Raw genomic sequence first — 27,573 nt, 5'->3', positions numbered from 1 at the left:
CCCTCCTATCCACAAGGCTTGTTACCCTGTCAAAGAAAGCTATTAGGTTGGTTTGACATGATTTGTTTTTGACAAATCCATGCTGACTGTTACTTATCACCTTATTATCTTCTAGGTGTTTGAAATTGATTGCTTAATTATTTGCTCCATTATCATTCTGGATACTTAAATTAAGCTGACTGATCTGTAATTCCCCACGTTGTCCTTATTCTTCTTTTCATAGATTGGCCCTATGTTTTCCCTTTTCCAATCCTCTGGAATCTCACCCTTCTTCCATGACTTTTCAAAGATAATCGCTAATGGCTCAGATATCTCCTCAGTCAGCTCCTTGAGTATTGTAGGATGTATTTCATTAGGCCCTGGTGACTTGAAGACATCTAACTTTTCTAAGTAATTCTAACTTGTTCTTTCCCTATTTTAGCTCCTGATCCTACCTCATTTTCACTGGCATTCATTAAATTAGGTGTCTAATTGTTTCTAGGTGCATCATGAAATGTACTTTGATCAGCTATTAGGACAACTTAAGTTTAGTTTTACATATTTATGATTAAACTTAACAGTATTTATTTATTTAAATATATATAGCTAACTATATGCACGCAGCATATAGGAATTGGGTATCCCTTTCAGTACTATGGGGAGTATCCAAGTCCTGTCAAAAAGCCTACAAGCTCTGTGCTCTTTTCTATGTTTCTTGGTGTGAATTTTAAGACTTCATATAAACTCTTTGGGACAGGGACAGTCATTTTGTTCTGTGTTTGTACAATGCCTAGCATAATGGAGTTCTGGTCCATGACTGGAGTTCCTATGCTTCACTGCAATACTACTAATAAATAGTAATAGCAAGTCACTTATACAGTACAGATCTGCCCTTATATTGTGAAATTATATTATTATAAATTATTATAAAAATCTATAATCTGTTGTTATAAATTATATTAAATTACTCACCAACAAACAATCATAAGGCCCTCAGCTGATGCCTTCCCCAAATGACTGAAGGAAAAAGGTAGAACTTGAAATGAGTCTAGGAGGTTAACAAATCTGGTCTCTGGGAGACAGAGGGTTTGGCTACACTTGCGAGTTAGAGTGCATTAAAGCAGCGCCAGGCACCCTAGCTCACTCCCCGTCCACACTGGCATGGCACGTAGAGCGTTCTGACTCCAGGGCTAGAGCGCTCCTGGTACTCCACCTCGGCAAGAAGATTAACACTTGCTGCGCATTGGCTGAAACGCCCGGGCGTCAGTGTGAATAAGGTGTTGCATTACTGCGCTCTGATCAGCCTCCGGAAACGTCCCATAATCCTCTTAAGTCAAATGGCCACTCTTGTCATTGTTTTGGAATCACTGCAGGCATGCCGATATGCCCTTTGAAAGCTCCATTTGACAGCAGGCATGCTTATCTGCTCCGAGACAAAGCAACCATTACTGTGGGATGCTGTGTGTGTGAGAGAGAGGTGAGGGGGGGTTGGTGCTGTCTGAATTTACAAGACAGCATGCTGACATGCTCTCAGCCCCCCAAAAACTCACTCTCTCTCCCCCCACATACACACAACACACTCCCTGTCACATTCCATCTACCCCCCTCATTTGAAAAGCACATTGCAGCCACTTGCATGCTGGGATAGCTACCACAATGCATTGCTGTCTGTGGCCTTTGCAAGAGCTGCTAACGTGGCCACGCCAGTGCGCTTGCAGCTGTCATTGTGGACAGACTGCAGTGCTTTCCCTACTGCGCTCTACAAAGGCTGGTTTAACTCAAAGCGCTCTACATCTGCAAGTGTAGCCATGCCCAGAGATTAAGTGAATTCCACAGCCAAGAAGCATTCTTCCCAGAGAGCACTCTACCAGCAACTACCTCCTGTTTAAATTCAGAGAATTGTTTCTACCCAGCTTGAGCACCTCTGCTGATAATCATGAAGGGAGTATCTTAGAAAATATACCGCCCAATTTTCAAACTGTTTCATAGCATGGACCATATCTCAACAGAGATTGTCTCATGCTCAACCTCCCTCCCCATGCATGATCAAGTAATATCCCTGGGACAACTACAGCATTTGCTTAAATGGAAGTTGAATAACAGAAAAGCATTTTATATGTCTCTTCCTATCTTTTAATGCAATTTAGCAGCTGGAAAACAAAGAGGGAGGCAGCATTGTGTGACCAGCCAGCTCTATATAAACCAACAGCAAGAGCTCTGAGGACCACAGCTTGAGAACTGATGCTTTATATGCTTTAGGGAGATATTTAGACAATGTATGAGTCAGGGACTGTCATTTAGTATATGTTTGTACAGTCCCTAGCCTGGTTGGCCTTGGTGCTGCCCCAGTGAAAATATTTAATAATAATACTGAACCATTTTATGGGTCAAGTCTAGCAGAACCAAAACAAGTCTAAAAAACCCCTACTGTGTATTAAAAAAAACATCTTTAACAAAAGTTCACTCCTCAAATGCCTTACAGTGAGAGACATAAAGTGCTTATCTCTTTAGCTTATCAAAAAGAAGACCGAGTGGTGATTTGTTTGCAGTGTATAAGCACAACCATGGGGGAAATTTTTTGGATACTAACGGGCTCTTTAATCTACCAGAAAAAGGCATAACAAGAACCAATGACTGGAAGCTGAAGCCAGACAAATTCAAATTAGAAATAATACACATGTTTCTAACAGAGAGGATGATTAACCATTGAACAAACTACCAAGGGAACTGGTGGATTCTCCATTGCTTGGAGTCTTCAAGACTGGATGCCTTTCTGGATGCGCTGTAGCCAATCACAAGATATGCTTTAGTCAAGCATAAGTTATTTGGCTATATGCAGGGATAACTGGGTGAAAATTTCAGAGTAACAGCCGTGTTAGTCTGTATCCGGAAAAAGAAGAACAGGAGTACTTGTGGCACCTTAGAGACTAACAAATTTATTAGAGCATAAGCTTTCGTGGGCTGTAGTCCACGAAAGCTTATGCTCTAATAAATTTGTTAGTCTCTAAGGTGCCACAAGTACTCCTGTTCTTCTTTTTGGGTGAAAATGTATGTCCTGTGATATACAGGAGGTCAGACTAGATGATCTAATGGTCCCTTAAACTCTATGAATCATACAATGTATAAGTAAAGTATTTCTACTCTCTGCAATATCAGGGTAGTTGATGCTCGTGAAAGGTGGTGTGCTCCAATCAAGAGAGTTACATTCTTTTCTGGGCTCTGCACAGACCTGTTATGTGATCTTGGCGAAGTCTCTTCATTCTCTGTGCCTCTCTTTCCCCTCCCATTTTTTGTCTGTCTTGTCTCTTTGGATTGTAAGCTCCTCAAGGCAAAGACTGTCTCTTACTATGTATTTGTGAAACACCAAGCACAGTGGTGTCCTGAATTCTACTGGAGCCTCTGTGTGCTGCCGCTGTAATACAAATAAATAATAAGGTAACCTGCTAGCCAATATGTTGCTCCATTCAACTCTCACATGCAGCAGTGATATAATCTATTCCAGCCAAAGGATGGCTGTGTCTCATTCTCCAGAAATAAATTTGAAAATCTGAATCTTTTGGGGATTATGTCACCTGTGGAAGTGCAGTTAGCACAGAGTTGTTCTTTCACTTCAGCATGTGTGTGATAAACGTGAAGAATATAGAAGAGGTTTAATAGGGGATGGCAGGTGACAAGTGCTGATATAGTGGAATGAGTCATCTGTGGTCAGGATGGAGTGTGAAGACATAACTGTAAATATTGTAGAAGAGACTAAGGAATTGGAGCAGAATTAATAAAATAGTGCAAATTCCATACTTTTCCTTCCTCTGGGAACCTCAGAAGAAAAAGAGTTCTCCATCTTCATCCCTGCTGCTCTTGTCCTAGGAATCCTCTAGAAAGTGTTTCAATAATTAAAAAAAATATATTTTAACATTTTAAAGTGTTTTTCTTTTAATTTAGCTTTCTGAATAGAGCTCTCTGAATGAATGTATTAGGTGCCTGAAGAAGTTGTGCTGCCAGACTTTTAGAGTGCCTTGATTGAAAAGAAAAGTCGGTGTCTCGGAAGAGTTAGCCACATAAGCTCTTAGTCCAAAATATTAATGATAATGACACTCTTATGTATTATCTTCCATCATAAAAAGTGCTTTGCAGACTATATATAACTATCTGCTTGAAGCAGTTCTCCTACCACTGAAACAGCCCCCTATGAGCCCCATATGTAAAATGTATAGAGATTTCCTATTACTGGACTAAGTCCTTGGGATATAGAATACTTCAGAGACGGGGGGAAAGGGGGAAGAGCATTTGAGGCTTAGTAGTTCACCTGGATGGCGTAACGGGAAGAAAAGACACAGAATCTATATTAAGTAGAGCTGAGCAGGGCAAACCGAATGAAAGGAGACACTCAGGATACCCAGATTAATTTCTGAGTCTGCTACAGACTTCCTGTCTGAGCTTGGCAAGACCCTTAGTCGTTGCTTCAGTTCCCCACCAGTAAATTGAGGATAATAGAACTGCTGTATCTCACAGCAGTGTTGTGAGGATAAGTGAATTACTGTTTGTGAGGCGCTCAGATACTGTGGTAGTGGGGGCCATATAAATATCCAAATAGTTTATTGATTCTTTCATAGTTCACACAATAACAGAACAAATCTGGATTCTTTTGGCTAAAGCATACAGTCCTGAATGCAATGATTACACTGAAACCATCGCTGGCTGTATATGAAAACAAACCAGCAGCAGCAATTTAATCATCATCATTTTTAAGTTTCTGGATCTTGTTCTTATGACATTCAGTTTCTTTTGGTAGACCATCTATTTCTTCATTATGATGATCAATCTCTTCCTCATGGTATTTCCTCAAAGAGGCCAGCTGTCCCCCTCCTTCTACCTGAAGTATTGATCCTCCTCAGCCACCTGCTTCTTCCTAAAGGCCCCTCCGGTTTCCCAAATTGAACCACCACCTTCCTTTCCAGTCCCCTTCCATGGATTGCCAACCTGGTTAGATCTGGAGCCGAAGCTCCATTCCCATTCCTAATGCAGTATGAAAGCCCCGGATTGGCCAGCTTGCACCACCACTATCACTTCCCTGCCCTTGGAGACGAAGCAACCTGAGCTATGTAATACTGAACCTAGAGTGAGGAGGAGCCGGGCCAACCCATACTGCACCCAAGGAAATGAGCCGCTTGCCTCTACACCCATATAAATATTTAAGACAAGTAGATGGGCTGTGTAGACTATATGATAGAATCTATCAGTTGAGAGTTTGGAGCTCCTCTGAGCTGATTTGTGCATTTTTTGATTAAATAAAAAGTTTTGCCTCATTTGAAGAATCAAATGCATATGTAGGCTTGGAAGGATTAGATTTTTATCAGTAAATGTCAGTCGGTCAGTAAAGGTCGATTTCACCATACACACACAAACTGACAAAAAAATTTCTATCTATAATAATAAACTTACAGATAGGCAGAGTAAAAAAAAATGCTGCTTGAGAACTTATTAGAGTTTGATTTAAGTATATTTGCTTTGTGGTTTTGACATGTGATGTTGACAATTTGTGTTTTAATGGTTATAAAGCTTTACCTCTGTGAATCTCAACATGTACTGTCATTAAGTAATCATTGTCTGACCCCTCTGCATAATTTCCTGCAATTGTGAAAATGTAAATGGATAAAAAATAGATAAAATTGCTTAAAATAAACATTGATATTATCTGCTGAAATTATAAAAAATTGAAAATGGAATTTTGCCAAGTCTATGCATATGGATCTGATTCTCCTCATACTAATTTTATCCTGGTATAACTCAGTTGATTTCAGTGGAGTAGATCGTAATTTATATCCATGTAACTCAAGACAAGCATCACCTCCAGTGCCATTCCACCATATTGGAGTTTCAAATGAGCAGGTAAAGCAATTGATATTACCAAACCCATTCCCTGCTTGAGATGAGTAAATGTTATTTTATTCGTGTCAAACATTCCAATAACCCATTTTGACATTCTTCCACATTTTTAGATTATAAATTCTCAAGAATTATCCAGAAACCTAACATTCTGCCTTGTCATCCATCTAGCTTTTTTCTCATCACTCTATCCTCTTTCAGAACTTCAGTAAGTAGTGGGTCAGAGGTGTCCCATGTCCCATCCATTTTACTTTCCAGGTCGATGCCTTTGGACTCAGATTTATTGTGCAGTGGGATGATTTCCTGAAGTCCTCAAAATCTCTGTTTAATGTCTTGTTGACTGATGTGATAAAGAAGATGGCAGGTTTCCAGAAAGTTTCCCCCTCTCCTCTCATGGTAAGACTAGAGCATGGATTCTGTGCGGTCATTGAGGGCATATGAAATCCTTTGACTCTTGACTGCTTTCTGCCCCTAAGCCCAAATCTGTCCCACTTAATTTTGCTTTGTTTAACTTTTGATGTACTTCTGCAGCCTCAAACTAGATGAGAAACCAAAACAAGGGACCAGTGTTCTTTATATAGGCCTAGAGCATGAGACAAGATGGATACCTCTCTGAGGTGTTGAACTCTCTCAGCTCCCACAGAAGTCAATGGGCATTGAAGGTGCTTAGCAAACTGGCTCATGCTTCATCTTCCTGGCATGACAAATCTGTTATGTAAGGCTGTAATAGTCTCAGCCAACATGTCTGTGGCTTGCTTTTTTTTTTTTTTTAACTTTCTTGGTTCCTAATGACATGTGACTCAAAGCAGATAGCTGCTGTCTGAGGCAGTTGTGCTGTACATAAAGGAAGCTGCTTGATCCCGCTGAGACTGTAGACTCCTCATTTATCCATCATTTCCTCTATGATTTTATTCATAAATGTCTCATAATTTCATTGTGCAGTTTAATTGGGATTTTTTTCAGATGTTAATTGCTGGTTCCATGGAGCAGGATCTTAGAAATTGTTTCATACAAAGAAAATGTTTGGGAAAATATTTACCCATTTGTCTCGTGTACTGTAAATTTCAAAGAAATCATACCTGAGCTGATGCTGTAAGTGAAGAAGAGGATTAAATGTCTGGATACACAGAGGCTACTTTCTCCTGTTTACTCTACATGGGGAAACAGTGTGTCCCTGTTACGGATAATTCACTTCAATGCAGGTTACAGTGTATATGCTGCTCTCCATGTACCACCAACCAGAATTAAATCTTCTTATTGCTAAAATGATCAGTCGCCTTTACAGCAAGTGTCCTGGGTGCTTTACAGAAATGGTCTCTGTCCTGAAAAGTTTGCTTTTTAACTCCCTTTCTGTGAGATTGTAAGAGATTTGTAACTGTCCACTAGCTGATTGCTGCTCTGACTCTCTCCCATGTCTCTCCTTTTCTCCTTCCAGCCAAAGAAGGCTGCATTCATCTCTCCAGTGTGCAAACCTGGGTCAACCTGCGGGAGTTGCTTACATTTGTTGTAAAAAGTGTCCTCTCTCAGAGGCTGAACTCAAATCTCCATATAATAATTACTACAAGGCAGCCCACTCTAGCCCGGTTACAAAGTTGGAGGGCCATATCATCCATTCTGACTTCACTGAAATCATATTATGGATGACTTTAATCCATAAACCCTCCAAAAAATAAGGGCTAGATTCCATCCTGCACCTGGGATCTGATTGGGGTGCCATTACAGCTCTCTGATTCTGAAGCCACAGCTGCTCCAATATCAGCCTCCAGTGCAGCCTATGGGCTCTCTGTGTATGGTCTCTATGAGACCATATGCCAACTGAGAATTGGCAAAGCAGAGCTGTGCTGCATCCAATCCCTGGCATGCTTCCTGTAAGCCCCACATGTCCTGTTCATTGGGGAGTGATGTGATGGGGCAGCTGGAGCAGGAACTGGCTTTCACCAGCAGAATGATCCCCCTGTGGTGGGAATTGTCAGCTGCTCAGTGATGGCCAGATCTACCTCCTTTGCATTGCTTGAGTGGCACAGAGGAGCTGGCTAGCAGAAGAGAGTCTGTCCCTAAGTGACTGCACAAGGCAGTGTCTTCACCTGGGAAGAACTATTAACTTGGTAAGTGCCATTGCTGTAGAATACAGACTCCTAATCTCAACAATGATGTCTCTGTCACTAATAAGGTCATTTGAATGATCACATCTATGATAAAAAATTATTAGATTTGCATATAATGTGAATATTTTACTTACATATGATTTGAGTACAAGCTGAGCATACACCTCTGTGTAATTTGCTTTCCTCCATGCCAGGTTTAAACACCACAGAAAGCATTTTGAATAATATGTGAATTTAATAAGGATTCATTCATCCTTCGTAGTCAACACTAATAGCCTATTAACCTGAACTGTCATGACATGATTTCCCCAGGTACTTAAGTAATCTTGCATAGTGTTTTGCAGAAGACATTGTAATTCAAATACTTATTCATCATTCAAGCACTTACAATCTGAACATGCATTTTCTACAGCAATACTCTATTATTATATGCATTTATTTGTGACACTTCAAGAAAATTGTCATGGCTTTTGAACAATTCTTCAAGTAGTGCCTATGGTGCTGGTATTATGAGTTTTCTTCTGTTCTAGGTAAATTCTGATATACCCCATACTGTGAGTAAGGATATTATATGTGGGGCCATTTTAGGAATTTGTGTTCAGTATAAAACTCATATTTTTATGCACCTGGATTTTTTTTATTCAAGTACCATATAGCAACCAATTTTGCTTCCCAAAGCTGGAGTGAAAAAGAGAGTGCAATGAATGGAATATATGTGTCACATTCAGTCCTTCAGCTTTCTTTATCTTAACAATGTATTACTTTTAAAGAAAAATAATATTAGCATAGAGAGAGAACATAATTTTAAATGGCTAAATCTGTGAAAAAGACATTGGGTGAAATCTTGGCCTCACTGATGTCAATGGAAGTTTTACCATTGACTTCAGTGAGACAGAATTTCACCCACTGAGCATATATTACCTTGACACACTACAGAATTTTATTTGAAAGGTGACTTGTGGTAGCTAGAGAAGTACTTCCATCTATTCTTCTAGCCATATGCCTTTGTAGAGTATCTAAGTGTTCAGTTAAAGATCATGTTATTTTAACTACCTAAAGCCATGTGTGCAATATTTTGTGGTTCTACGAAATAGAAGTTTTTGCATTTAAAATTAAATAGTTAAAATTGTATTAAATGGGCATGAAACTATTTTTGGATATTCAAAGTTCATTTAACTCTGAGCTAGAGAAAACATTTCTTTGGCATGGATGCTATTTACAGATTAATTGGAAATGTATGGTTGGTAGTTTGGTTCCTTATGCTCACACATGCATATACTGGTTCGTTTGGTACACTCAAGACCATTTGTTAGGTTGGCAATGTGCAGAGATGGGCCGTCCACCCCACACAAGCCCTGAGTGGGTTAATGTGGGTCAGAAAAGGCCAATTAACCTTATGTACGGCATCTGCAGGGAAGCCAGGACTTGGTAGGGCCGAATGGCAGATGAAGCCCAGCTGGGGAAGAAGCTGGGAGAAGACGATAAAGTCAGGAAGAGAAAGTAGGGAGGGGACTGCAGGGGGAGGAGTCTGCAGTCACTCCCTGGGATGAGGGAGGTCACCAGGGATAAGGAGGAAGCACACGGGCAGAGTAAGTTTTCTGAGCCTGTCGTGGAGTAAGGAGTCCGGCAAATGGCTAGGAGGGATGAAGTAGCCATGGGGAGTAGAGTAGACTCCCAATGTAAACCCAGAAGCACACAAGAGAAGACAGAGAGGCTACATAGGAAGGGGCCCAGGAAAACAACACCAGGGATTGGAATTGAGCAGACCTGGATTGCTGGTTGTAGCATCTCTGGGCAGGAACCCAGTGAAGTGGGCGGGCCCAGGTTCCCATGCCAGCCACTGGTGTAGTGGCAGAGAGCCTGAAAAAGGGTTTAACACCATCTGGCAACAGCATTTGGACAGTTGTCTTGTTGGACTTTGTAACCCCAGAATGGGTGGACTAAATGATGACTTGACTAAAGGGCCAGAAGAGGGAGCGTGAGGGAGTAACAAAGGGATACCTGACACAGTAAGAGCTAGATTCCCCAAAATAAATGCAAGGAGGTATGCTAGTAGTGAGCGGCTATCCCTTTACATGTGCCCATTCAGTTATATTATATGGCCATCCAACATCTTGACAAATGAAAGGAGATGCAACCAAGTCGGTCCATCAGTAGTGCTTAGCGATGGTATGGGAAAAGAACCTGATATACGAGCAGCAAACCTTCCCACAATGGCTACACAGGTCCACTCACCAGATGGAAGTTGAAACATACTCTGCTTCCTGGCTCACCTGCAGGCCTCAGCCTGGGCTCTATGATGGCTCTCCGCGGACCGTGGTGACTGCACCAGTCTTAATCCAGTTTCTCCAAACTGAATGATTATGGGCAGGATTTTCCCAGTTGTCAGTGAGAATGCTGAATTTCTTGAGGCCTTGTCGCTGTATCAGAGCTTTGGCCTTCCTCTGTGTCATCGATAGTTCTTAAGATGGCCATAGAGCATAGCCATCCACAGCTGATCTTGAAGCATGCACTTCATGTGTCCCAGCAAAGCCTGCAAACATCCAGCATGGTCTGCTTAGACTGTAGGCCATTTTTCCCAAGTATCTCTTTATTGGTGATCCATTGGTCCCAAGTAATTCCAAAGATTTTTCTTTCAAGAACATATAGGTGATAACCAAATTTTTGTTAAAGACTCACTATATAAAGAGCAATAAATATAATCTCATTGCTAGGAAATGTTTCCTTTTATATACAGTGTTGACTGAGACTGAAGAACAATTTAAGAAAACAATCATTTTTCAAACGGCGATTGATTACAGCATGATGGTGCAAAACTCATTAGTCCAAATGAAGGAAGATCACTATATAAACAGGGTGTTTTGCCATGAAACTTTGGGTTCGTCCTGCCAAGACTTCCCCAGAGCATTGTGTCACGACTGACAGAATCCAGCTCCCCCTAACCGTGATCAACCTAGCTGGTCACTAGATTGATCCGGACACTGGACTGGTAACTATAACATCGACTGGCGGGACTCTGTGTGTGTGTGTGTGTGTGTGTGTGTGTGTGTGTGTGTGTGTGTGTGTGTGTGAGAGAGAGAGAGATTAAATGCATATGCTAATTCTCGTATCTTCAATAAATGCAGCGTATTGCCTTTTCCCCTGAAAAAGATCCCGTGTGATTCTTATAAGCATAACATTTGTACCATCACTGCACCCTCCATGCAGAATCACGGTGATCCACCAAATCCATACTAGGTGGCTGATTTTTCTCCATCTCCTTACTAGCCACTAGCCTGAATTGCATTCTGGATCTGTGTGGGCAATATTCTTTTACTTCCCTTTCTGTGTGAAGAAAGCTAGGTCAGATCTCCAGAGCGCTAGCACTGGTTTGATTGGATCACAAAAAGATTGATGAGATTTAGAATTTCAGATGCCTTTACACCAACAGCAAAATAAGAAACAAATTCTTCATTGTTTTACTTTTTAAAACAAAATGGAAGAGTTTAAAGTTATTTACTTTTCAAAAGTAAATATGTGTTTTTTCCAAACAGCCTCTACTGGTTACTTACTGAGTACCCCAAATGTTTATCTGAGGTGACAGGTGTTGGAAAGGGCAGCTTCATTTTAGTCCAAATCCCTTGGTACTAAGTGTGGTGGGCTATACTGCTTCCTTTTAAATATTTATGCAGAGTTATCTTCTCCTTGTCCCTTCTCCTCTGTTAAATATTTTCTTAGGCTAAACAAACATGACTTCCTCAGCCTCTCCTCCTTATGATTTAGAGCCAAACCCCGGTGTTCTGTAGGGTTTAATCCTTACAGTATAAATTCTTTGGAGCAGACCCCTAGCTTCCTTTACTGTATCTTTGTACTCTACATAATATTCGGTAATACCGAGGTGAAATTGTAGCCCTGTTGAAGTTAAGGGTAAAAGTCCCATTGATGTCAATGGAGCCAAGATTTCACTCCTTGTATCAATTGTTACCTTTGTTGTCCTTCCTTGAATCCTGACTGCTGTATTGTTTCTATCCTCACTGAGGTGAGAATTTGGTCCCATGCATTCTCTTGTTTTGATGGGGGAATATTCTGAACAGCATCTGCCCTACAGAATAGATTTGGGCTTGATTTTTTTATACGCCAAGGCCACTGTATACCTCTCAGTGTAAAGGATGCTTTAAGTGGGGTGTCAGTTACATTTCTGCTCTCCACATGGCACGGCCAGAATGGTGTAAAGGGGCCTCAGTGCAAATGTGAATCAAGCTCCTGATGTTTTATTACAACAGCATTGGGCTGAACTCAGTAGTTGTTTTGGGTTTAAATTTTTTAACCATTAAATAATAAGTAATGGTTGAGAAGTGCAGGGATCTTACACACTTCTTTTGAACTCTGAGCACCATTGTTGAGGGTAAGCACTTTAGACAAGAATCCATACCTCCCTCCAGTTCATTTGGATGGCTTTCTACCCATCAGTCAAACCTTAACATTACTTTCCAATGAGATTTAATCTTCTCACTCCTGACAAGTGCTACCATATCTATGGTCTGCATTTTCAGCTAATAATTAATAATCCTAGTGACTTATTTCCTATTTATGAGCTATTTTGGGATGAAGGATCTATATAAATATAAAATTTTCTAATTTATTGTTATTGCTGCCTGTCTAGACAGGTCTAAGTAGTTTTGGTGAATGATAATTTTGAACATATATTATGGAGATGTAGATTTTTTACCTACTTTAATAAAGTTTATAGGGGAATCAAATTTCATGTTAAATTTCTGGGGCTTAGCATACTATTTTATTACTATATATAATTATCTAGTTATAAACTTCTCACCAGCTGATGCACTATTATTTCAACAAGTGTGCTTTTTGATTTAGAGCACATGTTTCAGGCATTTTATGTGCTGATTGGCTTTTAACAGCCCTTTTGAGAAGCCTGCATTGTAAGCTGAAAAGTGTAGTATTCTGAATTTCTTAGTGTTCATTCTATTTTAATGGGTATTTTTATATCGTTCCAGTTTCATTTTGAGTTGCTTTTTTAATACCCTTTCTCTATTTTTTCCTATAATTTGTCTGAAGAAATCTAACGTATTCTGTAATCTTTACTCTCTTTATGCCTCTTTAATTTTTCATTCAACTACCTGTCCCTGAAACCGATTGACAAATGTTTGACTTTTGGGCAGAACCAATCACTTGGGTCCAGAACAAACTCATAAGAAATCTTCCAACTTTCTGAGTGGCAGTTATTTTACACATTGAATGCATTCTAAAAAATTATCCATTAAACTATAACACCTTGAAAGCAGATTTTTTAAGCTATAGTGCATATCTTTGCTGAAAAGTGGGTTTTGTTCTGAAGATCCATTGCCTCAAAATATTGAGGTGTTCTATCATCCGTTGTGTTTGGAAGTTCATACGAAATAAAACTCTTACCTGCCTAGAATAATATCAGATAGTATGGCTGCAATACACTTAGCAGGAGATGTCAAAGGCACAAATGGCATTCAGCCACTAGCTGTTATTGAAATAAACAGGAGTTAGGCACATAACTGCCACGTGTGCCTTAAAAATCTTCCCCTTATGTCCAGACTACCAGCAGAAACGGCAGGTAGTAATTGATCTATCAGGGATCGATATATTGCATCTCGTCTAGACGCGATATATCGATCCCCGAACACGCTCCCGTCAACTCCTGAACTCCACCAGGGCGAGCGGCGGTAGTGGAGTCAACAGGGGAGCCGTGGCCGTCGATCCTGCGCCGTGAGGACCTGAGGTAAGTCGAAATAAGATACGTCGACTTCAGCTACGCTATTCCCGTAGCTGAAGTTGCGTATCTTACATCGACCTTCCCCTCCCCCCCAGTGTAGACCAGCCCTTATAGTCTCACCAGACCTAACTTACACTGACTCTACCCCACTCATTTCTTTCCTCTTATTCTAGACAATCAATTTTTTTTATTAGGAAGAACCAGGAGAGGTTCTGTTAATTGACCTAATGGCCTTCCGCCAAAGGCATCATCAAGTTGTTGGGTGGGAGTGGTCAGGCCCACGCCACTGGTTCACGTGGGCTGTTCAGCAAAGGAACTATGGTAGAGTGTGCACTGGTCTTTTTTAAAGGAGCATAGGGAGAGGTATGGACATGCTGCTCCTAGGTTTCCATGAGCCATGGTGTCCTGTCATAGTGCTTGGCTTCATCTTTTTCTAAGCCTTGTGTCATATAGTGTATAACGAGTAAGATTTCCCACTGTTCTGAGACACCTTGTCCTCTATAGACTGAAGGACAAATGTGCTGTAGTACTATGCTCAAGGGAATACTGAGTCATCCCTGGACTAACTCCAATGAGCTCACTGAAGTTAGCCATATCGGTGTAAGTACACAGTGGAAACATTAATTTAGATTTTCCATTTCCCCCCAAGCTTGTATTTGAATTTTAATGCCATATTACCGTTATTACTATTTATTGCTTCTATTGCGGTATCACCTAAGGACCCAAGTCCGGCATTAGAGCCCTTTTTGTACTGGGCTGAACAAACAAATCTCACAAAGATAATCCCTTGCCCAGAAATTCAGTCTAGAATTTAGACAAGTCACAACAGATGACTAAACTGCCAATTGATGGGAGAAGGATGGGGAAGGAGGACAAGGTAACAGCAAAGACGAGTGCCATTACATGAATTATAACTCACCAAGGTTGTATTAGTAAGAGGTGAAAACGAGTTTGCTTTACTTTGGCAAATATATTGACTTATACACTATACTCCTATTATTTTGCCAGAATAAAACAATTGTACATTGAGGGCTTGATTGTGCAAGATGAAAAAGATTTTGGCCCCATCCAGCAAAGCACTTAAGTGCTTTCCTGCATTGGTGCAAGAGGACTCAACACTTTGTAGGAATGAGCCCTCATTAAGTTTCCCAGAAAACAATCCTCAGTCATGTCTTAGGTTTCTAAAGCTTTTCAGAATGGTGTAGTTCAGTGGTTCTCAAATTTCATTGCGTTGTGACCCCCTTCTGACAACAAAAATTATTGCATGACCCCAGGAGGGGGGACTGAAGACCCAGGCCTGCCCAAGCCCCACCACCTGAGCTCTGCCACCCTTGGCAGGGGGACCAAAGCTGAAGCCCAAGGGCTTCTGCCCTGAGCGGGGGGCATGTAACCTTAGCCCTGGGTGATGGGGTTTGTGCTTGGACTTGCTGAGGCCCGGGGCCAACACCAGCCTTGGCGACCCCATTAAAATGAGGTTGTGACCCACTTTGTGGTCCCAACCCACAGTTTGAGAACCCCTGGTGTAGTTGATTTTTTTTTTTTGCTTTGTTTTACTTTTTCTAACACAATCAACTAACGGTTATTTGAAAGTTTAATGGGAATTCAGTAGTATGTGACTCATGTGTCAGCTGAAATTTTGGCTTTCAGTAGATTCCACCTTCTTGATAACTTGTCAATTCTGCAGCATAACTTGTCAAAAAGCAAGGGTGCCTTAATTAGCCAAGTCAACTGACTGATCAGAAACTACTTATGACACAAGGAAAAACTATTATTCTCATAATAGTTTTTAAAAGAAAAAAAATCAACTGAAAACCACCTTCATGTTTTTGATCAAAAGTAGGGTTAGAAGTAGGGAATAAATAGTAATTTACTTCTGTGAATCTGGGGGTTTATATGCACTTGAACTGTATAATACATTGTTCACCATTTGTGTTTCTAATTCAGAGCTATGACATTTTTGCAGCGATTCTCTTTCTGATGCAGTCATGTAACCAGCTCTCATTAGCCTTATTGGGAATTACACATAAATTACACTTTGAAAGATGCATATGTCCCTTAGTTCAACTTCCGAGATACTGACAGAAATATGTGAAACACAAACCTGCATATGTGAGACCAGGTTTAAGCCCCAAGATCCAATATTAGGCCCTGATTCATCACAATACTAAAGCACATACCTGCCTTTAAGAACCTGAATATTCCCATTGAACTCAGTGGGACTACACACATGCTGAATGTTACAAAATGAACTCTGTCCCCTTTGAAGGTTAGTGTGAGAACACACTCAATTAGAACTCAGGTAGCATTGGTAGTTTCCCTTTGAGATGTCCCCATTACTGATGTCTGCGGAGCAAAAAGTTGGAGTTCCAGTCACACCATTTCTAGACACTATGCACTGGTACAAACGGCTGCTTCTGAAACTTCTTTAGACATGGCAGTTCTGCGGTCTGTTGTGTCATAGGAGTCCAGGCACTCATCTCCTTTAAAGAGACGCTGTTTGTGAATCACCAGAAGTGCACTTCACATAGCTGGCAATCATTTCAAGAAGGATGGGTTACTCACTTTGTAGTGGCTTGAGTTCTTCAAGACGTGTTGTCCCTATGTGCGGTGCATTGCCTGCCTGCCTGCCCCACTGCCTGTTCCCCCTACTGAGGACTGGCAATAGAGAAGGAACTAAAATGACAGTGGTCCAGCATCTGCCTTTATCACCTCAGTGCAGAGCACAAGGAAAGTGGAGGTGCATGCATAGACCAAATAGATGCTCTTAGAGAAAAATCTCCTGTCCTGGGTGCATGGAGCACATGAGCAACCTCAAGTGCATGACACATAGAGACAACACATCTGAAAGAACTTGTTACTACAAGGTAAGTAACCCATCCTTACCCAAATCTTCACACTGAACAATGAGGGCGTTGGGAAGAAAGCATTATACGTGTGCTGTACAAAGGATAAAGGATTTTGGAAGATAACTTCCCCAGATGCAGCATGTGTGACAGTTTGGAGGCAATCAAGTTACAAAAAGACCATTTCCAGTTTAAAATATTGGTATACAGGTAGAATCATTAAAACTGTTCAAATGTTACTTTAGACTATTCCATCTACAGTATGAATAATTTGAGAGAATCCCTCAAGAGGTAATGGTGGTAAAGTATCCTGAATATGGATCTTTACAAAAGCAGCTGAGAAATAGTTTGGTGAATGAGGAAATCTAGAGGTGATAGACAAAAAGGCTTCTGGGTCCTAATAGAAGTGACATCAGAAGGGTTATTTTCAGGAGACAGTTATTAAAGAGTGAGACTCATGATACTGGAAAAAAATCATATCTCAGTAGGCTGACACTCCAGAAGGACAGAGTGTAGGTTAATGATTGCACTGGGAATAGATTTCTGTTTGTGCTACATTTTTCATGAATGGTAAGTGAAGTGAGAAGTAACAGCTTATAAATATTGACAATCAGTTAATGGCTGTACTCTATTATTTACCTTTTTGGAGGCCCAAACCTGAAAGCAAGATTCTTTATTTTCTTTCGGTATTTTTGATTATTCATTTTGAGATGTTATTTCCAAATCTTATTGATTTCAGCTTGATGGGAGTTTTCCTTCTTTCTTTTCTTCCTTATAACCAGTAGACCATATTGCTCTGTTAGGCACAGGCATGGTGAGCCCCCTCCTATAGCAAGTACAGTTTCTCTGTCCATGACCTCCTGTGTGGGTGGGGGCACCACAGGGCTTAATGGGTACATCTCTTCCTTTTCTCCTCGTTAGGGCTTTGACTAATATTAGTGATTGGATTTGCCAGTATCAATTCACGAGATGAGAAGTGGGGCTGAATTGCTTTGTCTGAGTGTTCTTGGGTGACAGGCAATCATCACTTTTGGAGACTGCATTTACCTTACATAAATCAACGCAGAAATGGTTTGTTCGGTCATTCTTCTTTGGGAAGAATGCATGACTCACTTTTCTTATTATCAATGCCTCTTAGGGACCAGCATTAGTGATTGAGATTCCCAAACCATTTCCAGATTTAAAATGTGCAGCATTAGTAAATCACTGCTTTTATGTGGTGCTTTTATTTCTAATATTGTCTATCCATCTGCTAGATAGGCTATTGTCTTATGACTCATTGAGTTACCACTCTGCCATTTTGATATATTTCCTAACTTTAGCATTATTGGGTTATCTTATTACAGGGTCTTTGAGTACCGGATTGTAGAACTGATTTAGACAAAAATAATAGAAATAACACCGTAGTGCTGCTTCATTGACCAGTGTGGAGCTACATCAATTTACACTAGCTGAGGATCTGGCCCTGTGCTGAATTTGGTAACCTGAATGACAAACATTCAGGGGTGGAGACTGAGACAATAAATCCGTCACCACCGATACACACACCTGTGTTCCTCAACTATTAATTAACAAAGATGGCCAGAGCTGGATGACTGGATTTTATTAAGAAAGAAAGAAAACAACATATGCTAATATTAACACTGAGCTGCAAACTTGACTCTCATGATCAAATGAAAGCAATTAAACTGTATTAATAAAAATTATATTTAGCAGAAACTGTATGGTAACCTGTGGCTAATGAATACTAATGCGACCTTTAAAGCTCATTTACCAAATACATACAATTAAAGGGCAATGAGAATCATTACTTATGGAGCACACACAGGCATTACTGAAATATTCCATTCATTTATCACAATAATTGTAAAACAAAAACAATCAATTGCTACCTGTTCATAACTCAAGAGTGCTTAGTGTCTTTTGGCATTGTTACTAATGCGTGCTGAATGTTGTAGAAGGAACAAATATTTTAATATAAAATGATATTTTAATGCAAAATACAAGGAAAACTCTCAAACTGCATGAAATCTGAGAAATAATCCATTATGAATGAGTGATTTATTCATGTTCTTTTCCATCAGTGTACGCTGTTGTGATGTCAACAGGATGTGCTTGGATTTATTATTTATGAGCAGGTGCGCTATGGTTGGATTCAATTTCAAAACGATTAACAATTGTAGGGCCTAATTTATAGTGGTGTAAATCATGAGGCTTCAATGAAATTACTCTAGATTTATACCACTTTGTGGACAAAATTTGGTCCCTATCTTCTACTTTAGAAAGGGGTCCCAAGAGTTGCTGTGGTTTGGATTAAATATACTACAGTAGTCACTCCTTACTGTTTAATGAACAGGCCTGAGAGTTGCATGGAAAATGACAACAATGAAAAATAGACTGTACCTGTATTATTTAGGCCCTTGAGAATGATCATTACACTCCAGTGAGGCTGTGAGGGGACTCAAAGACCATGTCAATTAATAGATAAACTCAAATCACCATGGGCTCTGATCTCTTCAGTACTAAACAGGGTTGGGCCTGGTCAGCAATGTGACTGGATGACTTCCGTAGCAAAACCTATGTACTGCATGAAGTGGTGCTAGTGATTCCGTACGCGGCATTCTTCCCTTTGAATCACTCCTGAACCAATACTCTGGGATGGTGTTACAAAAGGACACTGTGCTCCAGTGTGTGTCCTGTTTCAGACTAGTTGGGAAACTGAGGCCATCCTGACTGCATGTGGTCACTAAAATCTCATGTCACTTTCTGAACATTAGGGGAGTCCTCTATGGCTGCGTTTGCTAAAATCCAAATGTTAGTTGCTTTCTGCCTATCTCAGAATCCCTAGTTTATCTATCTGCTACAAGTCTGTCTCATCTTACGCGGGGGTTCTGTTCCGTAGTTAGTGCGTAAAGCGAAAACCGTGTATAGCCAAAACCCCATTGAGTACAATGACGGGCGAAATCGCCCGCACTACAGGTATAGTATTAAAATTGTTTTTCTCTTTTTTTGTTTTGTTTTTGCCGACCTCGTAAAGTTGAAATCGCGCATGTTAAATGTGCGTAAGATGCGACAGACCTGTACTCCTCACTCTCTTGACTATTGCATAGTGCCTACTGTGTGCTGTGTGAAGGTTTCTGTGTAAAGCAGGGTGTGTGCGTGTGCGCTATACCTTGCAAGGCCCTTTGGAATCTTTTAGGACAAAAGAAAGCACATGTATATTTAAGATGGTATTTTTAGGTATTGGTAAATTGCTTTAGTTACAGAATTAACTTTATTTTAACCTGTTTTCCAGGCTTCATTTTATCCAAGAGTATTAAAATCATGCTGGAGGGAGCTGCAGTAATTTTGGGTTGCTCTGGATATATAATCCAAATCCTAACTTGGAGGGCATAAGAAACAGCACGGTTACCTATTCTCCATAAATAGACCTGCTTATTAGAATATGCCAATCCATGCCCTCCCCAACAACACCCAAACTATCCACAACTGCATTCTACGCAATTAAGGGCAATCTTCTCTTGCATGTAATAATTTTAAGTCATAAAATGGTTGGCTGTTTAAATGGTTACATTAAAAAAGACATACTTATGGACTAATGGTCCCACCTTCCTAAGTCAGAACTCGTTTGCAGCTCCTGACCTGGGCATGGGAGAGGAATAAGATACAGACACAAGAGTATGTGGTTAAAAGCAGAGACTGGGATTTAATTAATTTCCACAAATCAATTAAAAGGAGGCAAAAAAGGACCCCAACAAGTTCAACTACGTATTAGGAATTATTCTACTGCAGATACTAAGCTGGCCAGTAAAAAAAAAAAAGAGGAGAGAGATGAATAGCCCTTAGCTGCTGCCGCCACCTCCACTCCCCAACCCTCCTCTAACCCTAAAGGGATTTAACTTCAGCAGACAAAATCCCCTTCCATCCTTATCTCATGTAAGGTTGGAAGATGAGGAGTGCCCTCAGGGTGTGCATGGTATTGAAGATTGTACTCCACCCCAGCTGTCTCCCAGCACCTGAGGGCCCTGTATTCTCCCACTGCTCCCATGTGGTCAGGAATCCCAGTGAGAAGAGATGGGAGTTGGCTCTGTATCTCCTAGAAAGCCCCCACCAATGTTCATCCCCCTGGCTGTCAGTCAAAGCCCCAGCCCTGAAAGCAAGGTGGGCATTGATGAAATTAATGAAGAGAAAGTTAGGTCACAAGACACAATTAAGGCTATCCCATTTAAATGGTTAAACATTTTCTAAAATTCTTTTCCTCTGTGGGTGTTTATGAATATATGGAATCATACTTGGCCTCTATGTATCAAGCTCCCCAAATGAATGGGTACTACCAAAGTAGTAAGTATTATTTTTCAGTAGAAACTGCAGGATTTCATGGCATGTGTCACACCTCTTGGGGATGTTAATTTCTTTTTACGTAGATCTGTAAGTCAAAAGGCCACTCTAAATGGAAAGTTTTCAGAGTAGCAGCCGTGTTAGTCTGTATCCGCAAAAAGAAGAACAGGAGTACTTGTGGCACCTTAGAGACTAACAAATTTATTAGAGCATAAGCTTTCGAAAGCTTATGCTCTAATAAATTTGTTAGTCTCTAAGGTGCCACAAGTACTCCTGTTCTTCTAAATGGAAAATTGTCTTACCTCACCACCTCTGAAAAGTTAGATTGTCATGTATCATTATTCATAGGTATAGATATTCTGTGAATAATAGCTGAAATGTATTGACAGATTTACATTTTAAATGCCACAGAGTGTTTGCAAAGTGAACTTTATAAAATAAGTGATCCACAAAAAAAAAAAAAAAAAAAAAAAGTTATTGCACAGCCATTTGAATCCAACTGATTGATCTGAAACAGTGAAGCTATGCTGCTGTTTGAGGGCTTCAAAAGCATGGCTACTGAGATAAGATGTCCTGAAGCTACTTTCATGAATTAGAAACTATTGAAATATAAACTTTTCACTCAAACATTTTATTCACATAGGGCTATATACTGTCATTGATTAACAACCATACTTCATATTGACATAGCTTTTCCATCCATTAAGATCATCCCTATAACCAACTGACTTTTGTAGACCAACGAAAAATACCCAACATGAAAGAATGAAAGGAAAGTTTACATAGGCCCCAATCCAGCAAAGCACTTAAACATGCACTTGATTTTAAGCACTTGAGTAATTCCACTGATGTCCGTCTAGGTGAGAGCATAGTGTGTGCGTGTCTCCTTCGTAACTGTCTGTGGTAAGTCTGAGAACAAAATACCCACTGTCTTGGCACACAGGCAGAGTTCTTACAAACTTCATGGTGCAGTCCACAGAAAGCAGGCATCTCACTTTCATAACTCCATAGGTCAGATGTTAGTGGAAATTCAGTGCAGGAAGAGATGGTTGATTATGATGACACCTATGGTTAAACATTTTCTAAAATTCTTTTCCTCTGTGGGTGGACAGACAGATTTCTGTAGAGTAACTATTGGCAATTAAATCAAGCTGGTTCTGTAGTTGCAACAGAGCTGTTTTATTAACTGTCTGTAGAGCTGGCAAATTTCCCTAAAATGATGGTTATTGACATAATTTAGATATTTCATTTCCTGAATCCAAAACACCGGTATTTCAATATTCACTGTAAAGCAGAATGAAGATAAATATAAGCAAAGTCAGAAGACCAGACATTTCCATTATATCAGCCACTGTGTAGAAAACTTAATTTTCCAAGAGAATGATCCCTGCCACCCCGCAGCCCTTTCAAAAAGTTACAATTTGTTCTTTGCTAAAAAGTATCCATTGGGCATTTGAGCACATTACCAATGCTTGGGCACATGTCCATAACATCATCTATGTCTTTGCTAGTTTACATATAGATCACCTCAAGACTTTAATAAAAACTTCAACAACAAAGCATTATCATCAAATTGAGAGTTAAGACAGACCTCCCAAGCGCACTGAATATACAAGAAATCAACTGGCAATGAAGCTATTAACCTCTACCAAATAACAGGAACCATCCCTTGAGTCAACAGAGTACAAAAACAAACTTACAGAAGGGGAGGAGGGATAGCTCAGTGGTTTGAGCATTGGCCTGCTAAGCCCAGTATTGTGAGTTCAATCCTTCAGGGGGTCATTTAGGGATTTGGGGCAAAAATCTGTCTGGGGATTGGTCCTGCCTTGGGGGTTGGACTAGTTAACCTCTTCAGGGCCCTTCCAACCCTGAGATTCTATGAAGAAAACCACTAAGCCAATCAAAAATATTTCAAATGCAGCAAACTTTGGAACTTATAGATTCATAGATTCTAGGACTGGAAGGGACCTCGAGAGGTCATCGAGTCCAGTCCCCTGCCCGCATGGCAGGACCAAATACTGCCTAGACCATCCCTAATAGACATTTATCTAACCTACTCTTAAATATCTCCAGAGACGGAGATTCCACAACCTCCCTAGGCAATTTGTTCCAGTGTTTAACCACCCTGACAGTTAGGAACTTTTTCCTAATGTCCAATCTAGACCTCCCTTGCTGCAGTTTAAACCCATTGTTTCTGGTTCTATCCTTAGAGGCTAAGGTGAACAAGTTCTCTCCCTCCTCCTTATGACACCCTTTTATATACCTGAAAACTGCTATCATGTCCCCTCTCAGTCTTCTCTTTTCCAAACTAAACAAACCCAATTCTTTCAGCCTTCCTTCATAGGTCATGTTCTCAAGACCTTTAATCATTCTTGTTGCTCTTCTTTGGACCCTTTCCAGTTTCTCCACATCTTTTTTAAAATGCGGCGCCCAGAACTGGACACAATACTCCAGCTGAGGCCTAACCAGAGCAGAGTACAGCGGAAGAATGACTTCTCGTGTCTTGCTCACAACACACCTGTTAATGCATCCCAGAATCATGTTTGCTTTTTTTGCAACAGCATCACACTGTTGACTCATATTTAGCTTGTGGTCCACTATAACCCCTAGATCCCTTTCTGCCGTACTCCTTCCTAGACAGTCTTTTCCCATTCTGTATGTGTGAAATTGATTTTTCCTTCCTAAGTGGAGCACTTTGCATTTGTCTTTGTTAAACTTCATCCTGTTTAACTCAGACCATTTCTCCAATTTGTCCAGATCATTTTGAATTATGACCCTGTCCTCCAAAGTAGTTGCAATCCCTCCCAGTTTGGTATCATCCGCAAACTTAATAAGCGTACTTTCTATGCCAATATCTAAGTCGTTGATGAAGATATTGAACAGAGCCGGTCCCAAAACAGACCCCTGCGGTACCCCACTCGTTACGCCTTTCCAGCAGGATTGGGAACCATTAATAACAACTCTCTGAGTACGATTATCCAGCCAGTTATGCACCCACCTTATAGTAGCCCCATCTAATTTGTATTTGCCTAGTTTATCGATAAGAATATCATGCGAGACCGTATCAAATGCCTTACTAAAGTCTAGGTATACCACATCCACCGCTTCACCCTTATCCACAAGGCTCGTTATCCTATCAAAGAAAGCTATCAGATTGGTTTGACATGATTTGTTCTTCACAAATCCATGCTGGCTATTCCCTATCACCTTACCACCTTCCAAGTGTTGGCAGACGATTTCCTTAATTACTTGCTCCATTATCTTCCCTGGCACAGAAGTTAAACTAACTGGTCTGTAGTTACCTGGGTTGTTTTTATTTCCCTTTTTATAGATGGGCACTATATTTGCCCTTTTCCAGTCTTCTGGAATCTCTCCCGTCTCCCATGACTTTCCAAAGATAATAGCTAGAGGCTCAGATACCTCCTCTATTAGCTCCTTGAGTATTCTAGGATGCATTTCATCAGGCCCGGGTGACTTGCAGGCATCTAACTTTTCTAAGTGATGTTTAACTTGTTCTTTTTTTATTTTATCCGCTAAACCTACCCCCTTCCCATTAGCATTCACTATGTTAGGCATTCCTTCAGACTTCTCGGTGAAGACCGAAACAAAGAAGTCATTAAGCATCTCTGCCATTTCCAAGTTTCCTGTTACTGTTTCTCCCTCTTCACTAAGCAGTGGGCCTACCCTGTCTTTGGTCTTCCTCTTGCTTCTAATGTATTGATAAAAAGTCTTCTTGTTTCCTTTTATTCCCGTAGCTAGTTTGAGCTCATTTTGTGCCTTTGCCTTTCTAATCTTGCCCCTGCATTCCTGTGTTGTTTGCCTATATTCATCCTTTGTAATCTGTCCTAGTTTCCATTTTTATATGACTCCTTTTTATTTTTTAGATCGTGCAAGATCTCGTGGTTAAGCCAAGGTGGTCTTTTGCCACATTTTCTATCTTTCCTAACCAGCGGAATAGCTTGCTTTTGGGCCCTTAATAGTGTCCCTTTGAAAAACTGCCAACTCTCCTCAGTTGTTTTTCCCCTCAGTCTTGATTCCCATGGGACCTTACCTATCAGCTCTCTGAGCTTCCCAAAATCTGCCTTCCTGAAATCCATTGTCTCTATTTTGCTGTTCTCCCTTCTACCCTTCCTTAGAATTGCAAAGTCTATGATTTCATGATCACTTTCACCCAGGCTGCCTTCTACTTTCACATTCTCAACGAGTTCCTCCCTATTTGTTAAAATCAAGTCTAGAACAGCTTCCCCCCTAGTAGCTTTTTCAACCTTCTGAAATAAAAAGTTGTCTCCAATGCAGTCCAAGAATTTGTTGGATAGTCTGTTCCCCGCTGTGTTATTTTCCCAACATATATCCGGATAGTTGAAGTCCCCCATCACCACCAAATCTTGGGCTTTGGACTGAGCTCTCATTCCACAAACTGGATCAACTCTACAAAAAATGCTACAGCTGAGAAACAAAAACATTGCGATCTACTCCAAAGAGCTTGCCAAAAACAGACTTTTGCATTTATATGCACCTTTTGTCAAAAGGATCTCAAGGCTTTTCACCCACTCAAATTAAATAAGCCACCATGAGGCAGGTAAGCTTTATTATACTCACATTATAGATGAGGCAACTGAAGCACAGAAAAGTTCAATGACTTCTTCAAGGCCTCACATTAAGTCAGCGACAGAGCCAGATGCCAGAAATAGAACCTAGTAGTACATGGTTCCCAGTCCTTTGTCATTATTAAATAACTCCCCTTGCCATTCTCTTCCTGATTTTCATCCTCCTTTTGTTACACTAAACCAAAGGTGCAAAAGTTGTGGTCCATTGACTACTGGCAGCACATGTAGCATTTGTTGGTAGTGAGTGCCCGCAGAGAAATGGGCTAGCAGATCACATGGTGTCAGGAGCAAAACACGGGTAGTCTGGCCTACTGATCAGAGCAGGGGTGGTCAGTTCTAGTGATCAGAGCCAAACTCAGAAACCAGAGCTACACAAGGATGAGGTCCAGTGCAGAAGTCAGCCAAAAAGTCTCTCAGTTGCTTGGGCAACTTCCTGTGCCTCCTTCTGGCTTAAATTATTTGGTCCAGCCAATTGTAGGGCCTGTAATAATCCCCAGTCAGTATCCTCATTGACCCCTCCCAGAGGTAGCATCTGAGTTCTGTAAGTCCCTCACTTCTAGAAGATCTGGGTGAGCTGCCCAGGAGAGACCAGGGTGTGAGGGCCACCTGGGAACCCCAGTGCCCAGATTTGAGACCTGTGGGCCCTTACACATGGTTCTGGATGACCCTCTTGTCTCTATCTGCTAAACTACATTAAAAGAGGGCTGTCTTTCTCACCACATCTGTATGAGCATGTCAAAATGCACACACAGCACATTAAAAACTTTCATAGGGAGCGCAGTCTCAGTGACAGTATGTTTAGAGGATAACCTTAATCTTGATAAATTGACTAAAACTAACCAACCAATCTGTAACATTTCTCCTTGGGCAAAGAGAGATTAATAGGACCGCAGAGCTGATGTGTCTAACTTTCTGGATGTAGTGGGGTGGTTACCCCACTCCTGCCCTGAAGGGCTTAAAACAGCCCTGGAAGAGGGCTGTGGCAGGGAAAACAGCTAATAGGCTGATTGGGGAAGCAGCCGTAGTTGGGCCATGCCCCAGTCAGGCCTCACCTGACCCTATATAGGAGGCTGGAAGTTAGGAGCTCAGCAGTCTCTCTCTAGCTGTAGAGGGAGATAGACCTGGCTGTAGGGACCTGAGAGGAGCAGGGCTGGGGAAAGGCAGAGGAGCTGGGGAGCTCCTGCCTGGAAAGCCCCAGGCTGTGGCCTAGCATAAGGCTAATGGGTACTGGGGGCTGCAGAGGGCAGCCCAGGGATGGTAGGCAAAGGCAGCAGGTCCAAACCACTCACCAGGTCACTTCACACTTGCTCTCCCCATGTTGCCACAGGATAAATTCACTCCTGCCTATTAAATAGGTGTGATAATCACTAGTTAACTGCAGGGAAATGAAACACTTTTCTCCCTGTTGTTTAAAAATGGCCTTTTTGTCATATTGCTGAGAAGCTACTGCAATTTCTGCATAAATGAACTGTATTTTCAGCTAAGCTAGAGAACATGCCCGTGTAAGATTGACACAAATGCATAAACCTGCTATACTTCACCATGGTTTTAGATCATCTTGTGCATGTATGAAACAAGTCGCATCACCGGGTCATTTCCATAGCAACATTTCCAGTGTTAGACTCATGAAGGTTTATGCGAGTTGTTAAGCGGTACTGACACTAATGATATAATTAACTGTGTTAAAAGTCAAGTCTGGTAGGATCTACTTTGTTTCCCGGGTGACTGAAAAAATATAAATAATAATGTGCAGCACTGTTTTCATAGACTTGTTGTCCATAATCAAAGCAAGTTATAGGGATTTGGGTTTTTTATATAGTTCATCTGAGGTGCACATAAATGTCAGAAGTATTTTCATTATGATTCACAGTTCAGCAAAGCTAAGATTGCCAACTCTTATTGTAATGAAGAGGAGATGTGGGTAATTTAATGAGAAATATAGGAACGGAAACTATTATGAACCTGATCTGAGTAGTTTGTGTTTGCTGGAGAATGTTTGAAGAAGACATTTAGTTACAAGTCAGTTACATTACAAGGCTCCAGATATTGTATACTGAAGCCCTCATCATCTC

This window comes from Malaclemys terrapin, chromosome 9, assembly GCF_027887155.1.
Source record: "Malaclemys terrapin pileata isolate rMalTer1 chromosome 9, rMalTer1.hap1, whole genome shotgun sequence".
Classification (NCBI taxonomy): domain Eukaryota; kingdom Metazoa; phylum Chordata; order Testudines; family Emydidae; genus Malaclemys; species Malaclemys terrapin.
Note: the sequence above shows the minus strand (reverse complement) of the source record.